This window comes from Balaenoptera physalus, assembly GCF_965194825.1.
Source record: "Balaenoptera physalus genome assembly, chromosome: 11".
In the NCBI taxonomy this organism is placed as follows: Eukaryota; Metazoa; Chordata; class Mammalia; order Artiodactyla; family Balaenopteridae; genus Balaenoptera; species Balaenoptera physalus.
Genome location: NC_138896.1, coordinates 101,508,178 through 101,531,234, shown reverse-complemented (window position 1 = coordinate 101,531,234; position 23,057 = coordinate 101,508,178). Strand labels below are relative to the sequence as shown.

Here is a 23,057-nt window from a genome sequence, read left to right as displayed (position 1 = left end):
GGTCATTTAAAAAATTATTTATAACAATAGGCAGCTGAAAAAATTTAACCCATAAGTCAAAGTTTACTGACCCCTGGTCTAAGTTCTAAACAATTGCAGTGACTATTGTTTTGATAATATATACATAAGCTCCAAATAAGCACCATTTTTATCACTTATTCTTTAACAAACATTGTATTCTACTTGTAACTGAACTCAGAGAATCCCAAATTATGCAGCTGGCTCCTGACATACACAGATTCAGTTAACATATATTCATTTCAAGAGTAAGTTCACTACTGTTAGGGATAATCCAAGCTCACAGCAGGCATAGTCCTTGCCTCCAACTCCTCTAATATCGCATATTCTTAAAGAGTACATTTGCAATTATCAGTCATATCACAGTGATTGTAAAGACGAAGAAACATTGCAATAAATACTTCCGTTCTGTTAATTGTTCTAAAGCAATGGATTAATGTCAATAACTGGTATCGGTCACCATTTTACGAAATTTACAGAAACAGAAAATTTCAGAAGGTCTTACAAAATATGATAGGTGTTTACGATTAATTTTTGACAAAGGTATTTTAAGGAAAAATCTCCAAATATGGAGACATTTGAAAAACTAATCTCAAAGAAATAAAGATATCAGTGTTCTGGCAATTTCTGGAATTTCTGATGAAATGGGAATTTCATGAATTTTGAATTTTATGGTTATCTGTAAGAGTTTTACTATTTGTATATCTATTGCTTCTTGTGGAAAAAAAACTTTTTGAAATAAAATTAATAAAAAGTGCTCTTTGATCAACTTTGAACAAATATAGATGAACAAATCTGGCTAAGGTGTCTACTGAACACGTGTATGCAAAGATCAGTTTTTACAAAATAGTTGACAAATTCGCAGAAGTTAAAGCTTCCTAACAGAAACTGGGATGCTATCTGTTACTATAACGGGCCAAACAATATGGAGGTACAATATTTTTCCTTTTTTTAAAAAAAGATAATGTATTTAAAATGTATCATCTCTTACTGTTTTTCTATTCTATACTGTAATTTTTATTTGTATATTTATTTATTTATTGTTTTATTATAAACATGCAGACATATGAAATGCAATAAAGTAAGATTTTTACTGCTAGAATTTCTTTTTCTTCCATTATTACTATTATTATTCATTTCATTTCATGATTATTATTGAAAATTGTTTTGTCATGTAGAGGAAAGAGTTGTTAAAAAATGATTTACTTTGAGTGTCAAACAGGGTAAGTGCACCAAATGTAAACAATAGTTTTGTTTCATAAATGGAAGAAAAGGTGAGAAGGTGATTTTCCCGAGACTAGCCAGGAGGTAAATTAAGTGTGATTTCAAAAGTAGGTCTACAGGCACACGAAAAGATGCTCAACACTGCTAATTACCAGAGAAACGCAAATCAAAATACAAGGTACCACCTCACACTAGTCATGCCCCAAAGCCTCAGGTGGAGTAAACCTGAGTTAGAACATGAAAAGCCAGCCCTAGGTTCCCTAGGCAGTGCTCTATTGAGACCTGATTAAATACAGATTGCAATAAAGAGGCAGAAGGTGTTCCAACTTGTAAATTCACCTGGTCCAGACTTTTGCAAACTGCATCTCCCTATTCAAAGCAGATGACAGAGCCCCTGCTATTATTATAATTACGTAATACAGCGCTGATATTTTAAAACATATCTGTCCAGTTTGACTGTTAGCATTGGTCCTCTGCACTAGTGTGCAGATCCAAGAGAAAGCACACGTGTACACACACACATATACACACCACATACACATATCACACACACACACCACACACAACGCACACATCACACAGGGACATGCACAGACATCACAAACACACCCCCCACACATACTATACAGGTACACATCACACACAAACACCACACACACACCACCCACTCCTCACTCTTGAAGCCAACTACTCTGGTACTTTGGTAATCAGTATTTTGTGACTATGTGTATCTATGCTTATGAGTATTGTGATTTCTACTTAGCTAATTAAACCTAGGGAAATTAATGTGTTTCTCTCAATTTCCTTCAAAGCTCATTTTTCTATCACAACTTAATGAGTTATTAGGATGCCATAGAGACAAATTAAGATTCTCTATTATGCTTTCCTTCCTCAGAAGGATACTGACACCGTAGTTCCAGATATATTTGAACTGTCACTTTACAAAGGTATAGACAGCACTTTTAATTACAAGACCTAATCTTCTGAATTGGTTTGATTAATATGTTGCTGGAATCAGCTTTCATGTAAAATTGGTTTTATTAGAACTTTAAAATAAAATATCAGGTCAGGAACTCCATTTTATTTCTTAAAAAAAAAAATAAAACTGCTGAAGTGTTTTATGTGTGTCAATAATTCTTCCTTGTGAAGTTTTTAACTGCCAGTAAAAGTCCATGGGTAGAAGTTTGAAGAATCTTTCAGTGATTTTGGCTCCAATAGGCTACATGTGTGTCGATACTCATCTTAAATGATTTTTTTTTTAAATTTATTTTATTTATTTATTTGTGGCTGTGTTGGGTCTTTGTTGCTGCACGTGGGCTTTCTCTAGTTGTGGCAAGCGGGGGCTACTCTTCATTGTGGTGCATGGGTTTCTCATTTCAGTGGCTTCTCTTGTTGCGGAGCATGGGCTCTAGGCATGCGGGCTTCAGTAATTGTGGCACGTGGGCTCAGTAGTTGTGGCGCACGGGCTTAGTTGCTCCGCAGCATGTGGGATCTTCCCCGGACCAGGGCTCAAACCCGTGTCCCCTGCACTGGCAGGCGGATTCTTAACCACTGCGCCACCAGGGAAGCCCTGAAATGACACTCCTGATAAAAGCATTTCTTCCAAATAATGCCCCAAAGCCTTTAAACTCAACTCATCCAGCCAAATGCCTTTCCAAACTCTTCTCGCTGGTTGGTTTGCATTTAACAGTTATGATTTCACTTTGAATTCCCTCTGGTTTTTTAGAGTCGAAAGTACTCTTTCTTATGCTTTAAATCAAGATTGCCCCATGAAGCACGGGGCTCATTCTTCTTAAACTATTTACTTGTTTGCATATGAATTTGGTGTTTGTGTTTATTTTCTATTAATAATAGTAACTGAAAAGTAAACTCCTCATCCAAACTTGTATTGAGAACTTAGTGTGTGCTAAGCTTTGTAGTTCACATTTCATGTGCATTATCTAATTTAATTTCACATTTTTATGAGGTTGAGACCACTCTTGCCTTCATTTAACAGATGTGAAAACTGAAGCACAAAGAGGTTAAAGAAAAAGACCCTTTTTTCTAGGGTGACAGCATTAGCATCTAACCCAGGCTGTCTCACCCTAGGACTTATGTTCTTGACACGTCCCACAACTCAGAACTTGGAACTAGAGAGATTAAAGTCAAGGCCATATAAAGAGTAAGTGGTAGGTTAAAGATGTGAATATAGGTTTCCCAATAAACCAATCAAAATTGAAACAGAAAAGTAAAGTAACCTGCCTACAATTAAAGGAATTTGAGATTAGGTCCAGTGACGAAAACTTAGTCCTAAATCTCCAAGCCCAGGGCTCCACTGTGTGCTCGTTAATCCTTGGATAGGATGGAGAGGAAGAAGGGAAATTCCTCTGGTCCACATTTCCCAAATGAAGCCCCACTTCTGTAAATGTGAATAAAAGAGTATTTGGCTAAATATATTTGGGGATTATTGCACAGTATATCTCACTCTCGGTGTTTCATAATGTGATTTTAATACAATAAAGATTTTTAGAAGTCCTGCATAAAAGGTATCTTCTTAGTTATGTTTAATCAGCGTTGCCCAGATTTACTAGTTCACAGATCCTATTTATGTAGGCAGCATAATGACACCCCAAAGATGCCCAATCCTTAAATCCCAGAAATGCTGATTATGTTACATCACATGGCAAGGAAAAAGTAAGGGTGTAGATGGAATTAGGATAGACAACTGACTTTGAGGTGGGGAGATGCTCCTGGATTATCTAGTGGGCCCATAGTAATCACTGGGTCATTGTAAGTGAAAGAGGGAAGTAGAAGAGTTAGAGAGAGATTCGAAGATGCTACACTATCAGCTGTGAAGATGGAAGGTGACCATAAGCCAAGGAATGGGATCAGCCTCCAGAATCTGGAAATTGCAAGGAATCAAGTTCTTCTTCATTCCAATCTCCAGAAGGAATACAGCCTTGCAGACACCTTGGTTTTAGACATCTGAGACCCCTTTTGGTCTTGGACCTCTATTACTGTAAGATAATCTATCTTGTTTTGTATTGTTTTAAGCCACAACTTTTACGGTAATTTTTTATAGCAGTAAACAGAAAGCGAATACACCATTTTCCTTGCAACACCTACTCTCAAATTTAATTTTGGAAATACTGATCTAGTCCATCATCCTGGCTTGAAGAGACACATCTTGAAAGCTTGTGGAAAATGGAATTCTGATGTTTCAACGTAGTGTTTCTAAAATGTTAACGTGCACAAGAATTGTGTAGATATGTTTTAAAAATATAGGTGCTGATTCAGTAGGTCTGGGGCGGAGCCTAAAGTTCTGCATTTCTGAAAACCTCCCAGGTGATGCTGGTGTTGATGCCGCTGGTTGATGTTCACATTTAGAGGAGCAAAGTTTAAAGAAAAGCATAAAAACAAAACAAACAGAAAACAGCTTCAGCCTTCTTAGGAAAACTTTGGTAAAAGGAATCCCATGAAGTTTCAAATAGAAAATGCCTACCTGCAGATAAATGATCATGGAAACATATTTGTAAGTACTGTTCCATTCATCAGTTTTTATGACACAGAAAAATTTCTGCTTGAAGGGGATAGAGGAGAAATGTTACAATTCATTGAGGTCTCCTATTCCTAACAACTGAGAAACTATCTGCCTCACTAATAAGACAGAAGAGGTATAAAGCACAAAAGGAGGTCTTATAAAATATTCTCTATTTGATCACAAAGTCATATAAAATATCTGTTTAGCACTGTAAAAAGAACTAGATTTACATAGAATAAGACAATAAATTAAAAAAAGACTCTGGAATGTTCTGCCTTATTCTCTTTTAAAAACTATACTTTAAAACAAATTTTATTTCCATGTTTCACCCTTGCTTTAGAAACACCCAAGTGCATGGAACCAGAAAGCCTCATCAATTATCTCACCACTTACCTGCCTGGGGGAAGAAAAAGAGCTTAAGTAAATTAGAGGATGCCAAAAAGAACCATTCTCTGCTACCTCTGCCAGCACAAGAAGAACAGATGCTTTTTTTTTTTCTTTTTTCTTTTCAGAGTAAATTTAGCATCCATGAAAGGTGCCAAGTTAAAATCCCTAGAAACGAATGCATTCTCCTTACCTGCAAGTCGGACAATGGTGATAAAAGCTTTTTCATAAAACTGCTTAGTCCCATAGGAAAGCTCATTTCTGGACCATTTCTACGTAACTGGTCTTTATATAAGGAGATAGAAATTACAGACTCAACCATTAGCAAGCCGTCAATTGTAGGTGCTTTGAAGATTAACTCAAAATACATCATTCTGTGCCTCAAGAAACCTTTGTTTCAACATCACCACATGGGTACAGTGCCGTAGAATTTACAAAGCATTCTATGATAATAAACACTTACTGTAAACACTTTTCTGAGCTCTTGCTATGTGCCAGGCACTACGAGGTTTTGTATCAGTGCTTTACATGTTTTAACGTATTTACCTCTCATGACAGCCTATAAATAGGTATCATTGTTACTTCAATTTTGCAGATGCACAAGCTGAAACACAAAGTCACCACATACATCACATATGTTGCCTACGATCACACAGCTAACCAGGAGAGGAGCCAGGATTTGAACCTAGGATACTGGTTCCAGAGCTCACTCATTTAATAATTATACAACATAACTGCTGTCACAATTCCAAAAAAAAAAGACAGAAAATTGCACTGACCGAGTGATGAAACTGATACCCAGGGAGCATGATATGCCAAATGTCACACATGAAGTATGACAAGAAGTCATATTTAAATGCAGCATTCTGCCTTCAGAGACCAAGGACTATCCAACTGGTCTGGATACACTGACTCAACATGCTACCTTTTACTGAGTTACTGTTAGTGTAGATAGATTCAACTTTCCCCATAAGAATAAAAGAGGGGTAAACGCTTTTATGACTAATGAGGATATAAAATGCTAAATATTTCTGGCTTTCCAAAGAAACAATAATTTAGCTTTCATTTTAATAGAGCAAACACACCCATTTCTGATGGGACCAGCCAGGCATTGGAAGAAACTCAGGCTGGCGAGGTTCCCTTGTGGTCACCAGCTCCCCTTTCTGACACTGAGCCAACAGTGAAGTTTTCCAGGGAAGGACATGGGCCACGGTTTTCAGCACTAGGAGAAACAGTCCAGATATGACCATGTGTTTGGTAAAACTGGTTCCCAGCAGGAAAAACCATAACCACAACTCAACAGGCTTTTCAGACTATCAGTTCTTTGGTTTCAATGAATATAAACCAACTCAAGCTTTCTTCCTCTCTTATGTACACGGACACAGACATACACATCAGAAGGTAAGGAGCCCTGGAGAAGCAGTCACACCATGGAAACAGTGTTCAGCAGGGTCTTATAGGAGTGGAGCTGAAAAGGCATGAAGGTCAAGGGTACCTACCCATCACCTGCTCTTTAGGGCACACCTTATGGCTGCTTGATGTCTTACCTTCCAACCTCCTTTCATCTTTATACTCCAGTCTCCACAGAGAACTTCCTCTGCTTCCTCATGGTTTCTGCTCCCTCATAACTTTAGCGTGCACTCATCTAGAGAAGGCTGTGACGGCAACTCTTAGAGCCAACACCAAGGCTAACTGGCTTCTCCTCTCAGTACTGCAACGTATGATTTGGTCAAATGTCCACACCTCATGCAATCAGTTGTGCAGAGGGGCAAAGGAGGAGCACGCTTTGTAACAGATATCTTTATCCAGACTTCTTCCAGTTGCGATGATGGTTATAGTAAGAGGAGATGTGGGTCATGCCGAAATTTACCTATCCTGATCACGCTGAAATTGATCCAGGTTAGGCCCACGCCTTAATTCTTTAGAATAAATTGAGGGGGTTTTTTAGGGCTTAAGGCTTTCAGATAATATGAGTTATACCTTTACTTGACAAAACATTCCAATATTTAATGAACCTCAACACAACCCTTACACCAACTCAGTTGTGAGTAAATCAGTAATATGTTGTTTTTATATGTGTTGAAAAACTAAAGCATTATCATACAATATTTAATATTCACACCAAAGTGTATACTAGAATCATAAATTCTCAGGGGTGAAAAGAAACTACAGAAATCATCTATATTGGATCTGACATTGTTTTCCCCTGAGATCAAAGCAACGCGGTTTCAATAATATTGAAATTTCTAATCTTAGGCCTCCCAAAAAGCTAAATGATAATTGTATTTGATATTTACTTGCTTTGAAATGCCTCAGTTTATATCCAGCCCATTCAGCAAGGACCCGAGGATTCCCTTTATTCCAATTATATCTCACACATTTTCTCCCAATGCTCTTGCTGATTCAAACTTTATCATAGCTCTTGCCATACCTTCTGAACTTGCTCATTTACTTGTCTTACCATCTGGATAGTGACTACCTGATAGCAGGAATCACAACTTACTCATCATTATGTCCTTAACTCCAAGTAAATACCTATGTAAATAGGTGCTCAATGTATGTTTGTCAGATCAATAATAAATGAATCAAAAAGTCTATACATTAAATAATCAGTAAGTTAGAAAGAAGACTAGAAAAAAGGAAATAAGATGGTCTTTTAAGAAGCTTAAGAAGGTGAATTAAAACAATGATGTCACTCACTTTTTTAAATATAAAATACTATTCAGTTAATAATTAAATATATGTTTTCATTTACCTGAACACTGATTTGCTTAAATAAAACAAATTGTAGAGTTTGGGTTTTATCAAATTTTAATTTTTATATTTAGTTTAACCATGATAAAATTAAAGTCAAAAACAAAATCAAACCAACAGCCTAATACTAATGCTTAATTAAGATTATTTTTCAGAAATTGTTTTAAGGCATCTTCTATTAAACATGACCTTATCATTTTGAGTGTATCTTAAATATAGCTTTTATGCATCTTATCACTGCTAAGAATATTTATGCTGAGTAAATCAAACTCCCCATAATATATAAATGCTACTGCAAAATTAATTTAAAAATCAAAATGTTATTCAATAACAATTGAAAGGCAAATATTAAAAAGACAAGGACTTCCCTGGTGGCGCAGTGGTTAAGAATCCACCTGCCAATGCAGGGGACATGGGTTCGAGCCCTGGTCCAGGAAGATCCCACATGCTGCGGAGCAACTGGGCCCGTGCGCCACAACTACTGAGCCTGCACTCTAGAGCCCAGGAGCCACAACTACTGAGCACTTGTGCCACAACTACTGAAGCCCGCGTACCTAGAGCCCGTGCTTCACAACAAGAGAAGCCACCGCAATGAGAAGCCCATGCACGCAACAAAGAGTAGCCCCAGCTCGCCACAACTAGAGAAAGTCCGCGGGCAGCAACGAAGACCCAACGCAGCCAAAAATAAATAAATAAATTTATATATATAAAAAAAAAAGACAAGATAGCAAAGCAAAAAGTGTTTATCCTCACAGTAATATATGACTTAGAATTCTTAATATATTGAAAAATCATCAATTATTACTTAGTCCTATAGTAGCCTGAGGAAAAAATAGATTCAAATATAACAAATAGGTATCACAACCATCTTTCTTAGCTAATAACTATGAAAAATGTAAAACATGCCAGTACTTTTCCATCCATTTTCTTTTGTCTTCATCTTATTCCCTCTCACCCTACTCCTTTTTAACATGTCTTATTAAAAGAAAACTATAAGGACACAGACAATGCAATGAAAATATTCAAAATGTATAGGAACAACCATTTCTTCTTAATGAACAGATGATGATCCGGACAGCTAGATTCATACCATATGAACATCTACCCCAGGCCACTACTTATTGGTTCAGAATGTCCATCTTGATCAAATGCGGCCAATAAGAGACATCTTTTACAAAATAATGTGGATAGTAGATAGAAATAGATTGTGTTTTAAATGGTCTTACTTGGCAAAATAAAGCATTGGAAATCTCCTTCTAGCTCACACATTTTTGTTTTCTTAGAAAAGTGTCTAGTCCATGAAATCTAACATTCTAGAAATCACTTATCCAGATTAGTGTGGCGGGCCAAAGTCTTTATGAGGGAGAAAATATGAGGTTAAAACTGGACTCTAGGGTTGTAATGGTTCCTTTTATGTGTCAAATTGACCGGGCCCTGGGGTGCCTAAATTAAACATTATCATATCTATATCTATATCTATATATATATTTTATTTTTCATTCAAGTCCAAGCAATGAGAGTTTGGTCATGTGGTAGATTAAGCATCCTTTCTTTGACTGAACTAACTACCAATTATAATATTGTTTTTCATTGGTTCAAGTTCAAAACAAACAACCCTTATAACAAAACCTAACTGTAATCTGGGAAGGCGTTGTACTTTCACAATAAACCAACTGTCCTTGAGCATAATGATAACAATAACTAATATGTTATATTACTGTACCAATAAAGTATTTTTCTATACTTTATACTGTGTATGTGGTTCTCACTTGCACAACAAGAAAAAAAACAAACATTCAAAAGTCAAAAATACTTAGGTGTTACAAATCCTAAGGGCTAGGGCTGTATTTCATTGGGTCAAAAAGATGAGTAAGTGATAATGTGGCCTCACTTTTGGTTTGAGCTAGTCTGAAATATAACCCACAAAGAACCTGACAATTAGAATTCGAAGAGTATATTCTAGTCCTCTATCTTAGCCATTGATCCTGCAGCAATTTTCATCTAAGATAGTTACGGAGCATGCACTAAGTCCTAGACCAGATCAGGACTCGGAAGTACGTTAAAGATTAAGTCCAGTGTGTAAAGAAGCTCCCATCTATGGGAGCCTGACACAGGACACTCTTTTAGCAGCTACTGTGTATCTTGGCAGGGAATCAAGGGAGAAATTAAACAAATTAGCCTTTTGCAATTAACTGGGTTGGGGATGAAGTCACAGTTTTGGAAGGGAGATACTAAAATTTAGAGGTTGTTCGTTTTCTCTTAAACAGAGGCAATGTGTTTACAATAAAGGGACAGGCACTGTTATACATATATTTCATTAAAGAGGTAGTGGTTAAAATGAGAAATTTCACATGCAGTGTGGTGGTGTGTCATCTTCTGCAATCGCCTAAAACATGCCCTCCTATACAGTCCTATGTCTTAAGGATACATTCTCAGTGACAGCTCTTAGGAAGGTTAGGTCAAACTCTTCATCGCCAGGTTGGGCATCAGAAGGCTGCATCATCCTAGCCTCAGTTACTCATGTGGAAATTGAGCGTGTGTGTTCTCTGGCCTGTATCATACGGAAGTTGAGACTCCAAATGAGTTGCTTTACATTATAAAGTAATGTACAAATGTCTAAGAATATGAGAGGAAGAGAGGAAAAGGTCATGGAGGGGAGTAAGGAAAGAGATGGGGAGGAAGGACCAGAAAGATGACAATGGAGAAATAAGATGAAGCTGAGGTGTAAGAGTAAGTGATTGTGTCCTACCCACCCAGAAATGGCTTTCTTCAATAAAACATGTGTATGAGTTAAAGTTCCCTGGGATGTCTTTCTTCTCCATGAATCTGTCACAATATTTAAGAGTTCTGTTTCCTTAATTCTTTTAGATGGGGCTGGGAAATACCCTGTTAAAACAGAAACAATGATCTCCCTGGAAGGGTACGGGAAGCAGTTATCACCTGCTAAGAGTACAACACAAATGTGATAAGATTCGATAGGCACTCAGTTGAGACAGCCCTGAGAAAACAGAAAGCTACCAGCTCAAGTGGCTTTTTTGAAATACTAATACAGGATAGACTGAGGATGCATTTAGGCTGATAAGAGAGGAGTGTTTTTTGAACTTGGAAGTGCGGTCCTCTGTACTCCTCAGCTAGGGACCTTGACATTGTGTGATTCTGATTCAGTGAGTCCAGGGTGAGGACTGAGATTCTGCATTTCTAATAAACTCCAGGTGATGCTGAAGCTGCAACATTTTGAGGATAAAGAACATGCAACCTGGAGAGGCAACCATTTTTAAACCAAGCGGAGGTGTCACAGAGTAAATCCCTGGATGAATAGGAAGCAACGTAAGACATTGAGAATTGAGAAAAAGTAACTCAAAGAAAATGAGGAAGTGCTGAGAAAAATGTATGTCTTAAGATGAATACTTCTTAAGCATTCATGTTTATCCACGATTCAATACCTTTTTGTCTATGATTCAATACAAATGTTAAAGATACTATGGGTGCCTAGAAGACCATCTTTGTCCACAATGAGGTGCAGTCTAGCTAGACTCCAGTGAAGAGCTAATTCAGTTATCAATCCAGCACAGAAGAAATGACAACAAGTTAAGATTTAAAGCAGTGGTTCTCAAAGTATGGTCCCAGATAAGCAACACCAGCATCACATGGAAACTTGTCAGTAATGCCAATTTTCTGGCTTTACCCCACATCTATTGAATCTGAAAATCTTGGGGTGGGACCCAGTGGCAGGCACATGAAAAGCCCTCCAGGTGATTCTGATGCACACTAAAGTTTGAGACATATGAATCTAAAGGAAGGGTAGGAGTTAATATGCAAAAGATTGGGGGAGTGGAGAGGGAGGGTTAAAATGAAAGAGGTGAGAAGATGTTCCTAGTTAAAGACACAGCAAGAGGACTTGGGTCACAAAACAGCAGCCCACAGACTGAATTTGCTCATATCTTCCTTAGGCAACAGAAAAATCAACTTTAATTTGAACGAGGAGGAGAAGCAAGCTCTTCATGCATTTACATCATCAGCCTGGCCCCCAAAGGCCTCTGGTTTTGCCAGCTTGGCTAAATCATCACAGGAGAAACGGCTGAGAAGTCATCCCCAACTCTTTAGTGCAGTAGTTCTCAGCATGGCCACATACTAGAATTACCTCAGGACCTTTACACAGATGTAGGGGGTGAACCCAGAACAATTAAAATGCATCTCTGGGGTTGGGTCCAGGCATCAGATTTTTTTCAAAGCTCCTCAAATGATTCTAATGAGCAGCAAAGGTTGACTGAGCACCATTCAGTTTGAAAAATAAGAGTCAGCAAAGTTATGCTTCTGGCAGAATATCTTTGATGAAGCTTAAAGCAAGAAAGAGTATGGGAGTGTCCATTCTGACTTTCTTGTACAAGTCCCTTCTTTCCACATTGGGAAAGATTGTCTGTTAAATTTTAGGTGTGTTTTTGTGAGCAGAATGAATTATGGGTCCCACCATACAACAGTAGTAGAAACTGTGTGCTTCCATGGAAGATTATGCCTTGTTTAGAGAACACCTTTCCTTCTAGGCTATCTGCTTCTGATTCTATGGGGGCTCTGTCTTTTTATTGCCTTTGAGATAGGTCACAACTCTGCATCGTAGATAACTGATGGCAATAGGAAATAAGTCTTGTCCAAAGACATGCAAATACAGTCTGCTTGGTGGAGGTTCCATTGACTACCCCTCCCCCCAATCCAATTTTGCATCCATATGCAAGTATGCTTCAGTATTCCTGATCTAAAAATGTGTCTGTTCTTTGGATTCTCTTCTGAACTGGTTATAACATCACCCAGGGTCCTCCATGAATAACTAGTTAAATAAAAATTTTAATGGGTTCATTTTATATCTGTATGAGGGTCATTTACCATTATTGAAAGATTATATCTTAACACAACCTTGACTCTAAATTAGTGCAGAAGACATTTGAGAAACATGGAGGCATGAGGGGGTCTCTCTATGGGGGCTAATGAAAAACCTCAAGGGGTGTTTATAACCAGCTGGGCAGGCGTCTATTCCCTTCTTTCGCTGGGTCTGCAAACTAAGCTCTCACAACAATACTTCTAACCGCAGCCTCTAGACACCTCATCAGAATACCAATTCATACAATTTTCTCATTAACCCATTGCACAACATTTTAACATTTCAAGGTCTTGTGGTAACAGCTTGATTTCATTATGGGAGACAGAATAATCTTCTTGAATTGTTTTGCTAATAGAGAAAGAAAAACAAACAAACAAAAAAACGTCAGCTTTCTTTTCTCCTTGCCAACCAAAGATAGTGAGGTAGGCCTAATCAATAGTTGCCAAAATATATAACACCATCAACGTGGACCTTTTAAGTTCCTGTAATCAGTATACATCAATGCATTTCAATTTTCCACAAAGAAGCAATTTCCACCTTTTTTTTTTGACTCAAAAAAAAGGAAAAATCACAATTAACAACAAATTCCAAATGCACTAAAAGTTATGAGTTTCCCTGAAACAACAGACAAAAGCACCAGAGAACAATATCCAATTTCAACAGATATCTCCCCTCTGTATGGAAAACTACCAGTTGCTGTTACAAAATCAAATAAGTGCCCTGTTTAAACACTAAAGGGGCCTCCTGCAATCCCAATGTCAAAGGGTCAGTTCAGTGGATATAAAACAAGTTCAAGTTACATTTAAATATAGAATAAAACTTATTTTTAGAATAGTTGGTTAGGTACCTCTGTTGAAAAAAAATGAATTATTCAAGTTAAAAAGTGAATGTGATTTTATGATTGTAGGTTCAAGTACATTCGGCAACTTGAAATGTGATACAGTGCACAGTTTCTGTTTAGACTGTCATAAAATAAATATATTTTTCTGGGTTTCACTGAGTTTACACCAAAAATTCTGAGCTGGATGTTTTTTGCTGTATTGAAAAAACATAACAAAACAGAAATTATTTTGTTTGGTAAAAAAATAAGTAAGTAGGCGCATTGTGTTCCCTACATAAGGTTTTCAAAGGTAAGTAATAACAATGTTCAAAAGCATTGCTAATTCACAGAGATTTCTTTGTTACATGTAATTTCTGGGTACAACTCTGGTCACACGCAAACAATCCTTTCTGATGTAATTTGTCCTGCCTTGCAAAAAGCAATTTCCAGCAACCTCTACCTCCACTGAGAAACTCCATGTTCCATGACATGGTTTTATTTTTCAAGACCAGTTCTTGTAATTTCATGCAGCAATTTAGGTGACTGTCAAGCAGAGTGTATTCAAACTAAATGCTTTCTTTTGAAAAGTAACACTCTGCTGTACTGAATCCTTCAATTTGTAGCCAGAAAAATTGAGTTTTAATAGCACTGGCTTTAACTTGTATTTTGGATTTTTTTTCCCCTTGAAAAACAGACTAGTATTTTTTTTTTTCTTCTAGTGTATTATTATGCTTACCATACCTTCCTTTGGTTATTTCATCATGGTGAGGTATATCAGAGCTTCTCGCGTGCTCTCTCTCTCTCTCTCAACCCTTTTTCAACTTCATTGTTACGGAGACAGAGGTGCTCTAGGGCTTACTGGATCTCACAGCGACCCTGGAGTCAGGATGGAGACACTGCCCCACACCCAGCACTGACCACTGTCTAGCTCAGGGGTCCCAAGGCAACGTCGATGGCCGGATACCCTTCCCCGCAACGCCACCTGGCCTCCCAGAGCATTTAGGAGGATTAAGGAGCTAATGCCATCAGAAGACTCGCACCTCTCAGCAGGGCCATCTTTGGAAAATGAAAAAGAAGAGCATTCAGGCAGCTTAGAAAGGGAGCAAGAGAGGCAGCCTGGCCTGTTTTGCTCTGAGGCAGATTGAGAGAAAAGTGCAGCTCTCAAAGACAGGGAACGAAAGGACAAGCTCCGCCCACCCCCCACTCCCCATCGGATAGCAACTTGACCACAGCCTTAGGGATGCAGAGGACAAGATGCAGCCTCTGCTCATGGAGACTCAGTTTATCCCTAAGTCTCAGCTCTTCATCCACAAAACGAGATGAACACAGCAGAGCATCTCAAGGGGCCTTTGTGGGGCTAACGTTTAGTGACTGCTGGAAATCAAAATCGCTGACCAGAACCTTTCCCACGAAAAACAGTGAAGAATCAGTGCTATCGAGTACCTCCACAACCTTGCTCTATGAGTCCCACTTTGCTTATAACCATCCTGTGAAGCACCGGGCTCTTCCACGCGGCTTGAGCGTTTCTAAGACCTCAGTTTTACAAATTAAGTAATATTCTTTAAAAATGTATCGAGCAGCCAACATGGACTTTGGAATTCCAATTAGGCAGCCTTGGCTTGCTAGCCAAATGCTCTAGCAGAAAAGAGGGAGAAAAGAGATTCCAAATGAGTGGATGAAAGGCTGTGACCACAGACAGATCATTTACACTGTCAGCTTTGACTGTTCCATCTGGCTCCAACTTAGCAATAGACCAATGCCAATGCCTTTCATTTGGAACGTGCTGCAGGGTACACTCATTAATTTTCACATATACCTTAAATGAGTTGCAAAGTACTTTTACAAAACCCTTGGGGTTTTCAGTACTCACCTTGGATTGCCACATTTACATATCTTTTCCTGCTCCTTCAGCATCTGTGCGCACGACTGGACCCTCCCCACCGCTCAACTACCCTTTTGTCATCTTCCTTTCCTTCTGATTCTTCATAAGCTCTTAGAGTGGCAACAATGCACTCAGAGTTTACGGCACAGATTTCCTTGAAATAATAGAGGAGGACACGAGGAATGATGGCAAACATCCCTAGTCTTACAGTACACAAGGGTCGTCTTAATGGATTCAAATTAGTGGCCACCACTTCAAAAATTGGAATGTTCTTGGAAAAATCGGGATTTATAGCTCTCCTTGAAGAATCAGACAATTTAGCCACAATGGGTCCCTTTGTCCACAGCTGAATAGTAGCTTCGTTTTGAACAAGGATGTGTACCCTAGAGTTGCCCTTGTTCATGCTACTCCCCACTGCTTTCAAACCCTGTCTGCTTCCTTTGGTAGTATTACCTACTTAAATCCTAGGCCTCCACGTTTTTGAATTTTGGCATAAAGCCTACTTTCCCAACCTGATCACCATTCCTTGGTGCCCTGTGCTCTAGGTTTAAGCATGTTTCTGTCCATCCTCCAATGACCCTAGAAGACAGGATACCAATGAAGTCAGAAGGGAGCTAGCTAAGAAATAGGACAGTGAAAAGACAGAGAAAGAGAATAAGGTTTAAACCTAGAGAAGGAAGCTGGCAAGGAAACACTATGTTATATAATGGCTTAATAATGATTAAACAAACACACAAATAAATAAATAAAGTGGTTAGATAATGGACTTTGGAATCAGGCCGCCATGTCACTCACTGGATGTGATTTGTAAACTATTTTATTTTCTGGGCCTGAGTAGTGTCAACTGAAAAAATATATGATGCAAAAACGTACTACCTCACTTTTAGGGTTGGAGCGTAAGGATTAAATAAAATGCTTTGCACAACGTCCAACACGTAGATGGCTCAATCACCGGAAACTCAAAAATGTGAAAGGGCAAGAAGCTAACTGGGTAATAATACCTACAATTTCCTATGGCAAGTCACCAAATTACAAAAAGAAGGCGAAAAGGAATGAAACTTTTATAGCCATTAAGCATTCAATAAGGGAATCCCTTACAAGGGTCAATGAACGAAACTTAAAAGTTCACAAGACTGTGGTGGGCATTATGCAAGAGACTACAGGTGGACATGTGAAATCCAATGTATACTAATCGGAATGGTTTTGCAAAAGTATTGATTACCTTAGTTAATTACGACAGTGATAAAAATTTGTTTCCTACTGCTAGGTTTCTATCTAGGCTCAGTTGGATATGAATAAATAAACTCACATAATAGATGTGAGCAAACTACACTCATAGCTCAATTCTTCTTTTAATTGAATTATACAATGTTGTGTTAGTTTACAATGCTGTGTTAGTTTAGTTTCAGGTGTACAGCAAAGTGATTCAGTTATATATATACATATATATATTCCTTTTCAGATTCTTTTCCATTATAGGTTATTACAAGATATTGAATATAGTTCCCTGTGCTATACAGTAGGTCCTTGTTGTTTATCTATTTTAGATAGAGTAGTGTGTATATGTTAATACCAAGCTCCTAATTTATCCCTCCCCCCCTTTCCCCTTTGGTAACCGTAGGTTTGTTTCCTATGTCTGTGCTCATGGATCAATTCTTATGATACTCTTGTGGGAGAAAGAGAAAGGAGTGGAAGCTTAATTAGAGCCAAATGACTTTCCTCTCTAGATACCAGCATCCACGGGAGCTATTGAGCTTCCTGGTGCGATGAAGTTTGTTGACACAGAGATAAGCAGATTTCAATGGCTGTTCAGAGAGATTCGCTCTGCTACTTAAAAGACTAGGTTACTCTTTACCAAAAAGACTCTTGATCTTGCATGATCAAGATATCCTCACAAAATGCCTTTATGGGTGGGACTGGGAGATAATAAGCAACGTGCAGACAACAATGTAACAAAACGGACATGGCCTCCTAAAAACGCATCTTGATAGCAGAGAGGCCCTTCACAGAAAGCCTTATAGGCCCCTCACCCAATCTGCCTCTACCTCAAAGGCCTCCCTCATTTAGGATTTCCAAAAAAGAGAGAGTCTGATAAGTAATAAAGGGTAACTTGCATTACTCAGTAGCCAGAACCTTAAAATAAGACATGGGAAATGGGGCAAAGAATTCCATGTACAACCCACTTCGACTCTTCCAAGCCTTTGCTTAGGCAGATCCTCTGTCAGAAATGGCATCCTCTTCTTTTCTGTTTGGCAAATTCTACTTTTGAGGTCTAGTTACCTAGACAAGGATTCTCAAATACCCTGAGAAACATAATCACTCTATCTTAGACCCTCTTAGCAATTTTTAAAAGTCTCCAGCAGAAAATTTATCAAAGTGCTCCTCATTTATTGAACTATCTCTATACCCTACTAGATGATAAATTCTTCAAGGAGCCATGCTTATTCAATTTTGCATTTCCAGAGCCTAGAATATTCCTTAGGACATGACATAGTAGGTATTCAGCAAATGGTTCCTGAGCCCCTTTCTTTAGGGACTTGATGTCCCTTATTTTATGTGTGTGTGTGTGTGTTGCAAGTCTATAGTCTACAGTCTCACAGACAAAATAACCATCATACTACATCAAATGGGTCACCTCACTATAAAACCTCCCAAAGCTTCTTACCAGAGAATAACTACGGAAAACCACAGAGGCACTCCAGTTACCATCCAGCGTTTTCTCTGATACCGAAGTGATAAAATGGTGAGCAGGTAAGCTTTTCCGCTTGCTTAAATGTGTTTCTTTAAACAAACTACAGTCAGAAATCATTCTTATTCATTCATTCATTTATCCACTCAATAAATGTGTATTTATCGAACATCTCCCATGCATCAGGCAGTGTTGTAGGGACTACACTGAATAAGACAGTCCCTTCTTCATAGTGCTTTCCTTCTAACAGATGAAACCATAAATTCACGAATAAAACAGAATGTCCCAGAGTAATCAGTGTGCCCTGATGTTTGAGTTGATCCCTGAAGGATAACAAGGAGACAAGCAGGCATGCAGAGCTCTGGGGCAGTGCTGTCCTAGACAGAGGAACCAGCCAGGCGGGGTCTGAAAGCAGATAAGCATGGTACACTCTGGAGGAATAGGGAAAGGCCAGTATACAGAATGAGGGGCAGAGGGGGTCATGCAGGAACATCTGCATCAGCCCTGTGATCTGGTGAGAGATGTGCATTTTGTCTAAGTGCTAAGGGCGCAATATTCCCAGGGCAGTGGCACGGTTAGATTCATAAGGTGACTTATGCAGCTCTGTGGAGAAACAGACTATAGAGGAACAAGGGTGGAAACACAGCAACCCCGGCGGGGGAGTTTGCAGCAATCCAGCTGGGGATGACATTTCATAGCTGGTTGGTGTGCTTTGTGGTATCCAGGTAGAACCTGCTTTAATTATAAGAAAAATTACACAGCTCTCATCAACACTGTCTTCAAAGGAGAAAGCAAGCCATTACTGCTAGAAGTTTCACCCAACCAACTTCTCTCCACCACCCTTTATAGTAAAAAGGTACATGGTTTAAACGCCTTGAATGAGTATAATAATCGTTAGACCATTTTGGGTTTTGTTCTTCTCTGAAAACACTGAAGCAAATAAACAGTGTGGCCAAAGCATAAAAGTGAAATGGGGATATTTCTGAGCACCCTTTTATAAACATCAGGTTTAATTCAAAATCACGCTTGAAGAGTCAAGGCAATGTGTTGATTCCTTATTGTATGCATGAAGAATCTGACAACCGGAAAGGAGGTGGGGTAGACCGTTTACTCCAGGAGCTAGAAAGGTGGTGGCCCCTCTGAGAGTTGACTGAACATCACAGGCTGAACACTAGTAGAGGCAGGATTTAAAACCAAATGTCGCTCCAGAGTCTAAGCGGTTAATGTCTACATTATGGGACCTCTCCCATTTCAAAAGGGCGTTGGGCATTTTTCTAGTGCAGCCCCTTCATTCTACTGATGAGAAATTGAGTTTCAAGGACAGTAGGTCTCCTGCAGAGAATAAATGGGGGTGTTTTGCCTCCTCGCTGACTAGTTGCAGTGAACAGGGATCCCCTATGAAGACCAAAATCATCACTTCTTTACCATGAAGAATTTGTAGACGAAGGTGGAGAAAGGTTGTTTTCTTGGGATATTTAACAGAATATTTGTTCTTCCCTCAAGACTGATCCAGAAAAGGATTTGAAGAAATCGTCTCTTATCTGTTTATCAGCTGCAGAATGCTTAGAGCTTTGAAAGTCAACCCGTTAACAGCAATGATTAGAGAAGTAACAGCTACAGCATCTCCCAGTCACCATGTGCTAAGCTGGGCTAGGTGCCTTTTATACATTATCTAATTTAACTCTCACAACCACCCCATGAGGAAAGCGCTCCTGTTATCCCAGTTTTACCAAAAACTAAAGCTCAGAGACGTTAAGTAACTAGCGCAAACTCACAGAATAAGTGGCACTGTTACAGTTTGAATCTGAACAGTCCGATTCTAGAGCAGGGCTCAGCAAACTATAGCCTGTTAAACAAATCCAGCCCATGACCTACCTATGTAGATACAGTTCCAGTGGAACACAGCTGACCTCACCCCTTCCTCTACTGTCATGGCTGCTTTTGAGCTACAACAGCAGAGTTGAATAACTGCAACATGGATCATATTGCTGGCAAGGCCAAAAATATTTACTATCTTGCCTTTCACAGAAGAAGTCTGCTGAGCTAGAGCTTGTACACTTAACATTCTTTAAGAAATGTTGGGGACTTCCCTGGTGGCGCAGTGGTTGAGAGTCTGCCTGCCAATGCAGGGGACACGGGTTCGAGCCCTGGTCTGGGAAGATCCCACATCGAGCAACTAGGCCCGTGAGCCACAGCTACTGAGCCTGCGCGTCTGGAGCCTGTGCTCCGCAGTAAGGCCGCAATGGTGAGAGGCCCGCGCACCGCGATGAAGAGCGGCCCCCGCTTGCCGCAACTAGAGAAAAACCTCGCACAGAGGCGAAGACCCAACACAGCCAAAAATAAATAAATAAATAAATAATAAAATATTTTTTTAAAAAAAGAAATGTTTACTGGGTGCTTACAGTGTGCGGGGTACAGTTCTGGGTGCTCTGGAGGTTCAGTGAACAGACGGATAAAGCTCCCTGCCCTTGGGAAGTGATACCCCAAGACCGGCTGCCTCTTGATCAGATCTGCCTACATAATTTGTGGAGCCCAGCGCAAAATGAAAATGGGGGCCCTTTGTTAAAAAAAAAAATGTATGAGTAGTTTCTAGATGGCAACGGCAGAGCCTTAAACCAACCACGGGGCTGTGTGGGATGAAGATGGCCCTGCTCCTTATATAGCCTTGCTGACTTCGGCTGCAAAACAACTGTGCCCAAGAGAGCCTAGCACGGTAACCTTGACGCATGAGGGAGGAACACTACTCCTTCCTGCACCTGTGGTCCTGGGCAAGCTCCTGGGATGGGGAAGAAGGCTGGGTGGCCGTCCACGTGGAGCACATGCCATGAGAGTTCACAACATGCAAAGCTGTGCTCCTTCCACTTGGAAACACTAATTCACTGATCATCGTCCTTTTTTAAGCAATACTCATGTAGCCATCATTTGTTAGATTTCATAAATGCTGAACAATTTTCATGTTCTGATTTAATCAATTATCTTACAATAGGATAATGAAACAACTCAATTTTCAGTTTCCATAATTGTCTGGTTCATGAGGTACTTGAAGTGAGCATTTCTAAAGCATTTTCTGAGAGGCCTTTCCAGTGCCCAAGAGATTCTTCTGGGGTCCCTCAAAGGGTGGGGATCTCATCAACCTAGTCTGAAATGGGGGCAACATTAAGAGGGTAGTTCAAAGCCCCACCTCTGGAGTCTAAATCCTGACTGAACCATTTGTTAGCACTGTGACCTTGGGCAAGTTACTTAACTCTGTGTGCCTCAGTTTCCTCAGCTACAAAGTAGGATTTGAAATAGAACCTACTCTTAGGGATGCCATGAGGATTAAGCGAACTGAAATGCTTAAAATGCTTACAACAACATTTGGAAAATGATGAACACTACATAAGTTTCATCATCATCATCATCATCATCATCATCATCATCATCATCATCATTTCCTGTGGATGGAACTAAAAGAAAGAGATTATAAACTACAACATCTACCTAGGCCTGCATAAGTCAAAAAGGTTTTAATGGAAATGAGTAAAGTTGATATTTTAAAATAGAGTGATGGGCAACATCTATACTGAAGAATGTATAGATGAATGTGCAGATGTATACCGAAGAATGATGGTCTAAAGGACCATCAACCACTTGGCTTTATAGCCAGTTGCTGGCATGTCCAGGACTATCTTTGGAAAGCCAAAAATCTAACTATCTGCAGGAAATCTCCCAAGTTTTCAGTGTTGACAAAGAATTCAATTTCATTTAAATACCCTGGGCAGGTCAAACAACAACTAACCTCATCCTCTAGTCAAATATTTTACGAGCTTTGCTTTGTAACGTCCATCAGATTCTCAAAGGAGTGTGAGCTCCAGAAAAGAGTGAGAACTTTTACCTTAGAGCATCAGTGGACAAATTAACATTTCTCAGCCCAGGGCACACCGTTCTCTTTGGGAAGGCCTAATGAGACGATGTGGAGCTCTGCATCCAAAAGGACACCAGGGCAATGGGGGAAACAGGTGAGAAGGGAAATACAACTTGCTCTCTTCAAGGCAGTCATTTCTACGGCCAACATCAGAACCATCTCAAACTAGCTTTTAACACCAGGGAGCTTAGAGTTAATGCACTTTCCTTTCTATAACAAATTGTTTTCTCTGCTTGATTTCCTACCTGGCGTTTTCTCTTCCCTCTTTCACTATCAAAAGCAACTGAAGAACAAGTTGTAATTTAATCTGAATGTAGGTCAGATATCTTCCACTGGTTTTTATTTTGGAGGGTGAATGCAAGGAGTGGATTCCCTGTGTCCCATTATCACTTCTGATAATAGAGGAAAAAAAAAAAAAGCCTTTGTCCTCTGGCTAAGGGAATTTATTCATCCATTTTGGGCCTCTCACTTCTAGCAACAGAAATGGAAGAGTAGTAAGTCTCTTTGATAATTTGCTCTCGAAGGCAAGTTATTTGTATGACTTTTAATACATACAAGGGATTTAAAGGCCTTAAATCCTAGTTGCCAGGGGATATTTTGAGGAAGTCACTCCACTTGCAGGATCCATTACAGGACTGGGCACACAAATTGAGTTTATGGAAAAGACTGAATATCCTGGAAGTGAACCTGAATGGTGGCCAACGTCCTTTGAATATTTTTGCACTGCTGCCACCTGAACTGAGTAGTGGCCTATATGGTTCCCTGTCTCACAACAAGTATCACAATTAAAATACAAGGACCATAATAACCTAACACTACTTTAATCATCTATTTGCTCTATTATGATTATATCTAAGGACTCATTCAAATGATTCAAGTATACAGGATTTGAATGGCATTTAGTATTTTTTCATGTATTTTACGCCTATTTTCATTATACTGCCATGCTGGCTCTGTGAAAAATATAACAATACCCTCACAGTGACACC

At 39.2% G+C, this 23,057-nt stretch overlaps 1 protein-coding gene and 1 long non-coding RNA gene across 21 annotated transcripts in view; one reads left to right on the top strand and one right to left on the bottom strand.

Moving 5' to 3' along the window:
* Nucleotides 1–23,057, bottom strand: part of GRM7 (glutamate metabotropic receptor 7) — a 1,143,247-nt gene that overhangs the window by 427,129 nt on the left and 693,061 nt on the right. Inside the window, exon 1 of one of the 20 annotated variants that reach the window (XR_014250541.1) lies at nucleotides 14,330–14,393. The exons of the other annotated variants lie outside the window; for them this stretch is intronic. The gene's annotated coding sequence lies outside the window, so the exon portion shown is untranslated. Of the gene's footprint in view, nucleotides 1–14,329; nucleotides 14,394–23,057 lie in introns of those variants that run through there. 20 annotated transcript variants of the gene reach the window in all.
* Nucleotides 1–23,057, top strand: part of LOC309637593 — a 140,511-nt gene that overhangs the window by 8,779 nt on the left and 108,675 nt on the right. The gene's annotated exons all lie outside the window — the stretch shown is intronic.